Consider the following 6,983-nt stretch of genomic DNA (forward strand, 5'->3'; position numbering starts at 1 on the left):
ATCCTTTTGTAGTTCATAAGTGTGATGATTGGGTGTTGCTCCTGTTGTGTGACATGTGCCTCCCACAAATCTTGTTATGACAATCAGCACATTACCTGTCTGACGTGAAAAAAATATATTAAAAAAAGATCCTTTAACCTTCGGCATTTTAATTATGATGTGTTCTGGAGTGGGCCTCTTTGCATCATTCATCTTGTTTGGGACACTGAGCTTCCTGGACTTGCATGTCTATTTTTTTCACCAAACTAGGGAAGTTTTCTGTCATTATTTTTTTCAAATAGACTTCCAATTTCTTGCTCTTTCTCTTCTCCTTCTGGTCCCCCTGTGATACGAATGTTGGAACACTTGAAGTTGTCCCAGAGGCTGCTTACACTATCCTCATTTTTTTGGATTCTTTTTTTTCTTCTTGTTCTGATTGGTTGTGTTTTATTTCCTTACATTCCAAATCATTGATTTGATTCTTGGCTTTATCCACTTTACTGTTGTTTCCCTGTAAATTGTTCTTTATTCAGTTAGTGTATCCTTCATTTCTGACTGGATCTTTTTTATGCTGCTGAGGTCCTTATTAAGTTCCTTGAGCATCCTTATAACCATTGTTTTAAATTCTACATCTGATAAATTGCTTATATCCACTTTGTTTAGTTCTTCTCTGGAGTTTTCATCTGTTTTTTTCAACTGGGCCATGTTTCTTTATCTCCTTGTTTTGACAGCCTCCCTGTGTTTGTTTCTATGTATTATGTAGAGCTGCTATGATTCCCTGTCTTGGTAGTGTGGCCTAATATAGTAAGGGTCCTGTAGGGTCCAGTGGCACAGCCTCCTCTATCACCCAAGCTGAGTACTTGATATGTGGCCTTCATGTGGGCTGAGTACACACTCCACCTGTAGTTGAGCCTTGATTGCTGTTAGCAGGTCAGTAGGAGGGATTTTCCCAGACCAGTCAGCTGCAAGGACTGACTGTGATCCCTGACCACCAACCTCCGCCCTCTGGAGAATCAGCTGTGCAGGGGCAGGGTGGTGGTGCTCTGATATAGTCCGTAGCTGTCTACTGGGTGTCAGGCTCTGGGGTTTCCCGGGTGGTGCAGGGAAAGGTCACCTCGCACCTGTGTTTTGCCTGAGGCCACCCTGCCTGGGCTATAAAGCACTCTGAGATGGCTGCTACTTGTTCTGGGCTTGGAGATTCCCAGGCAAAGCCAAGGTGTGAATCTAGGTTGGTATCTCCTAGTGTCAGGCCTGGGGCCACCTAGCAAGAGGTATAGGGACTGGGGACTCACTGAGGCCAGCTGTTGCTTGTTTGAGAGGATTTAGGAAGTTATGAAGCATGAGCCAAGACCAGCCATTCATATGGAAAAGTATCTGTTAACAGCTTGAGTGGGCCCATAAGTTGGGTGGAACAGAGTCTCAGGGGATCTCCAGGGTAGGGAAAACAGTACTAGCCAGGTTGATGGAGTCTCAGATATAACACTCACCTGCTGGTCTGTGGCTCTGTCAGGGGAAGGTTCAGAAAAGGGACGATGGCCTCTGCCTGCCTTTCTGTCTGGGAGAGAGCTATCCCCCAGCTCTTGCCTTGATGCCAGAGACTTTAGTTCTTCCCTTTATGCCACTGGTGCCTTTCAAGCTTCTGCCCCAGTGCCAGAGCTCAGAGGCAGTGAGTTTGAGTATGTCCGTATATGGGTTCTTTAAGAGGAACTACTTGGGACTCCTGAAGTTTCTTCCACCAACTCAGTCCCTGCTGGTTTTTGCAGCCAGAAGATCTGGGGACTTATCTTCCAGGCACTGGAACCCCGGGCTGGGGGGCCCAGTGTGGGGCTGGGACTCCTTGCTCCCGAGATATCCCTCCTGAACTTTTATTCACCACAGGTGGAGGTGGGACCAGCCCATTCCGCATATATGCCCCTCCTGCCAGTCTGGGTGGATGTGGTTTCTTTAGTTCTGTAGCTGTCAGACTTCCATTCAACTCGACCTCTGATGGTTCTGAGTGATGGTTCTATACTTTAGTTGTAATTTTGATGTGGTTGTGCAAGGAGGTGAGCCACGTTTACCTGTGCCACCATCTTGACTGGAAGTCTCAGATTGTTTTTGATAAATTTATTATTATATCCTAATTGAGACCTTTGTATATTTTTTCCCCTTTTCCTCCTGCCTCAATTTCTTCCCTTCTCATTCCTTAAAAAAATTTTTTACATTTGTTTTGTCTTCTTTTCTATACTTTTTCCCATTTTTTTCTCATTTTCTCCTTTCATTCGTCTTTACTCTCTGCCTCTTTTCTTCCAGCTCTTCCTCTAATTTCACCTATACCTTATTCAAGAGCTATCACTTGCTAGTGGAAGAACCACGGCCAGCTGTCTTTCTTTTTTTTCTTTTCTTTTCTCTTTTTCTTTCTTTTTTTTTTCTTTTTTGCAAAGGTGAGGTCTCCCTGCCAAAATAGCTGAACAAGTTAAAGTAATTTGTGACTAGAGCTCCTACTATCTTTTGAAGCCACAGGATTCAGCATCAAGGATGTGCACAAATGAGATTGCGATAAGTATGATGAATTCAACAGCTAACCTTGGGATAATAATGTCTTTTCTGTTATGCAGATAGAGAGATCATAGCACTTTTCTCAAAAGGGAATCTTTAAAACCAGTTTACATTAGGGTTGGGGGTTTTTTTGTCCTTTGTTTTTCGAGGCAAATACTTTGAGCTATGTCAGACTGTGTTTACTAAACAGGAGGACTTGACAGAGTATTGCCCATGTATTTCCATTACTTTGGTTTTTCTGTTACAAAACAGTATTCTTTTGACAGAAGACCTAGACTGTTATAGTATTCCTCTCCAGGTCTTTCTAGGGTACCTTTCATAACTATGTGCGTGGTGTTTACAGTGATAGAGATATGGTCATTGAAACATTCCTAATTACACTGTGGGATTGATTCTAGTCTCTCAGAAAGGAAAAAGGAAATTATTGTACCCTTTAATTTTGATACCATTTTCAGTTGTCACAAATTTAGTTACATTGTTTTGTTTTAAACTAACATTCAATAAATAGTAGAAGCAAGAAAGATAAAAATTATGCCATTACTTGGGAAACTATTACAATGTAACAACTCTGCTTTATATGAAGTTTACTAGATATGAGAAAAATTCCAAAGCTATAATATTACAATCTTTTTATCTAGAAAAATAAAATAAAATATTAGGCTTCAGACCCAACTGTGCAAATTGTATTTGCTTTCCAGCTTTTACTACTTCTGTGTCATGATTTTAACATAAAACATACAACTCCTGTCTCTTAAGGCAGTTACCCATATGGTGTTTATGTCAGACTGGATATATTTATCTAATTTTGTGAGTTTCTTTTTTAGCTCCCAACGCAGTTCTTGAAAGTAATACCGCTGTTGTTACACTTTCTCATTGCAATTTTTATGTTGTTGAGATACATCAGTTACATATTATAATCATGAAAGTCTCTTGGCCCCAAACCCAGATTTTCTTTGTGGTTGAGGATAGGTTTTTTCACAAAAACCTAGATAGTTATAGCTGTGATTGTATAGATCCTTAATTTGCTTTACAGTTACCACTCAGCATGACTCTAGATTTTTAATTATGTTCTAACAGTGCTAGTTTTCTCAGCATAACTTAAAACCATAACCACTTTGAGAATTTACTTTCAGAGATGATAAATGATTCACTTTTTCTTTAATATACTTTGTGTTTGCTTTCTCATCCTAAGTTCAACATATTAGTGATATTCCATATCATTAAAACTGTTTAACTTCATAAGTAATTATTCAAGTATGCTTAAGATGGGTTACATATGCCATTAATTTGAGGAAAAGTGTTTTATAAAATAGAATAAGAAAGGTGTGTTTTTGAGAGCTTTTTAAAAGCTATTAATATGTAAAATGAAAAAATAGAAGAATACGCACATGGACATTATGAAATACCTCTATCTTTCATTAGTTAGGAAAGAAAGCAGATATAGAAATTAGTATTAAATTTCCAGACCAAAAAATGTTGAACTTAAAAAAAATTCTAGGTCAGGACAAAAACATAATCCTCAAGTGGATTAGACTTTTATAATTATTTCTTTTGTTTTATAAGTATTCCTATTTATTTTTAATTTAGTGAAGCTAATTTTGAGACTACCTGTCTAGCAATGCTAGACCATCCCTCCACCTTCCAAAGAAAAATAATTTGTCTTAAATTTTCTTTTTCTGAGTACATGAACTTTGTAATAAATGTATGATATTGAAAAATTCCTACAAAATGTTTCCAGCAGTCAGATGTAGTTATATATAATAATTATTCTAAGTTCTAATTTTAACTTTTCTGGAGTACCTAGTATGTATCAGCCAGGGCTTTACCTATATTAGTGCTATAAAAAGTAATAATCCTCACAGAAATCCTGTGAGGTAGGTATTATTACACATAGTTTACAGAGGAGGAAGTCAAGGTTTAGAGGTTGAAATAACTTGCCTAGAGTCACACAGCTAAAGTCTGTGTAAATTAGCATGTCTTGCTTCAAAAGCAGTTCTCTCCACTACAACGTGCTAGTTTCACTCCATTAAACTCTAAGTCTTACTAAAATAAAGTTAAAATACTTTGTATACAACTACTATTTCTATGAATGGATGTTGCAACAAATGAACATAACAAAGAACTTCAAATACTATGAAGAAAAGATTTGTCTAATGACTATGACCTATAATAGGTTTTTATTATTGGTCCAGGACAGGTTAAAATAGCTAATTGATTTGTTTGTTATATTATAAGCATAGTGGTTAAGGGTCCAGTCTGGGGCCAGACTTCCTAAGTTCAAATCCTAGCTCTGGCATTTCCTACATGTGTGACCCTGAGCAAGTTGGTTAACCTGTTTTGGTTTTCACGTGTGAAATGGAGTTAAGAGTCGTGTTTAACTCATAGAATTCTTTATTAGGAATTAAGGAGGAGTGTTACAGAGCACTGTCCATAGCACATGGTAACTGCTATGTGGGTGTTACATAAATAACATACACTTTTGGTACATATCACTTAAAGATGGGAAGAAAACCTATACTTTCTCATAAAGGGACCAATTTCTTGCCTTTTACTGGGACAAGCACTGCATGTTAAGAATCTACTATATGCTCATAACTGTGTCCTTTCTGTATGCAACAGAAGTCCTTAGGTTTGCTCAGGTGCTTATAGCTAGTTCAGGAAAACACATACATAAAATAATACTAAATACAAGATTGTATATAATTAAGTACTCCTGTCACTAACATTTTAACTCCTATAATGTGCTAAGCATTGGTTTACTCTGTGCCCTCATGGAGTTTACAGTTTTGCAGGGAATATAAGACCTTAAACAAATGTGCGAAGTACTGTGGAAAACAAGTACTGCACACATTAAAATAGAATCATAAAATAGAGAACCTAAGCCTAGTACTCTGTGGTTGAGGTTATTATTGTTAGTCTTAAGAAGGAAAATCAATAAAGAAATGAAAAAGCTTAGTGGTTGAGATAGAACTTAAAATGGGCCCCGATGGTGTAGTAGATTTTGGATGGTTCCAAAGGATATCGCAGGGTGTTAACAGAGAAAGACAAATGATGTGAGCAAGGCACATCTGAGCTATGAGGAAGCTGATAGCACATTTCCTTATGTTGTGTGAAACAAGGTTGCCAATAAGGAATTGAGGCCCATTCATAAAATTCCTTGAAAGGTAAGCAGCGTAGTTTAGATTTGAGATGATAGGAGTTTGGAGTGATTATTTTTAGGAGTAAATTATGAAACTAAGGAAGATAAACTTGCAGTTACAAGCCAGATGGAGTGGAGGGACTATAGGGAAAGCTAAGATAGAAAGAAGGCTGTTGCAATTTTCCTGCTGTGAGGTCATGATGAAAGATTGATTAGCTGCAGGTAGTCAGTCACATTTGTAAAGGATGCTTAGATTCGGGATACTATGGGTGGAGAAAAATAAAGAGTTGCTAATAGCACATTGCGTCTGGATGATGAGTGCATTGGTGTTAGCACCGTCAAAAACAGGTTAATTGTGGAAATGAACCTTATACAATTAAAGTAGGGTAATGACTACATTTAGTTGGAAACTTTATTGCTGTAATGTATCTGTATACTGTAAACCAAACAACTGTTTACAGACTATTTGAAAATCTGTTCCATTATGACAAATGACATTTGCTATGGTGCAGGATAATGTGATACACGGTGCAGTGAAAAACAGTGAGGGGTGATGCCTCCTTGGCAGCTCATTCACAGCGTATCAGGACGTGGTGGTGTGAATCATAATGAAACTACTGGTGAAGTTTCTATAGACTTAGTGGTAAGCTTCTTTGTGATGCATAGTCTTGTTTAGCGTGGTCAAATAAAGCATTTAATTGCAAGTGTGTCCTATATACACACAAAAATAAATACATAAATATTGTTAACTGAAAATAGTTCGGAATGGACATCCCAAGCAAACTACCTTCAGCAGTTGCTTTAAAATGTGAATAAGCGTAACATTGAGATGTGTCACTGGGCAAGTATTTTTCCTTAATTTGCATATTACGTTTATTTGGAAACATGTACGCCAGGATGCTTTTAATGTGAAAACGTGTTCTTCAAGAAACTGACCTGTCACTAATACCATAAAGAATAGAAAAAAAACAGTATTAGCTCATCTTTAATTTTCAAGCATTCTCTTGGTGGAGAGGATCTGTTATAAAACATTATATTGTGCTGGTTTAAGGGGGGAAAAGTCTTATTTTTCCAAAGATGAGTTACACATGGGTGCCCCTTTATGCGTCGGTGCCAGATTTTGTGGTCTGGGCCTTAGCCCTCCGCCATCCATGAAAAGGTCAAAGTCTCGCACACAGTCGTCCCCATCCGAACTCTTCCACTCTGTTACTTGTAGCCTGGATTTTCTGGAGCGTGATGACGAAGAGGATTGCCAGCTTTAGCAGATAAAAATACAGGACGCCCAGTTAAATCTGAAGTTAAGATTTTTCTGTTTTAATAGGGGACA

At 38.0% G+C, this 6,983-nt stretch overlaps 1 non-coding gene across 1 annotated transcript; it reads left to right on the forward strand.

Annotated features, from left to right (window-relative positions):
- LOC129076103 (small nucleolar RNA U13) lies at nt 1-105 on the forward strand. Its single transcript, XR_008529714.1, has one exon. It is a non-coding gene; the product is annotated as a small nucleolar RNA U13 (small nucleolar RNA).
- The last annotated feature ends 6,878 nt before the right edge of the window (nt 106-6,983 follow it).

The sequence above is a fragment of the Pteronotus mesoamericanus genome, unplaced genomic scaffold, assembly GCF_021234165.1.
Source record: "Pteronotus mesoamericanus isolate MK-2021 breed Mesoamerican mustached bat unplaced genomic scaffold, CSHL_Meso_final contig_56, whole genome shotgun sequence".
Taxonomy (NCBI): domain Eukaryota; kingdom Metazoa; phylum Chordata; class Mammalia; order Chiroptera; family Mormoopidae; genus Pteronotus; species Pteronotus mesoamericanus.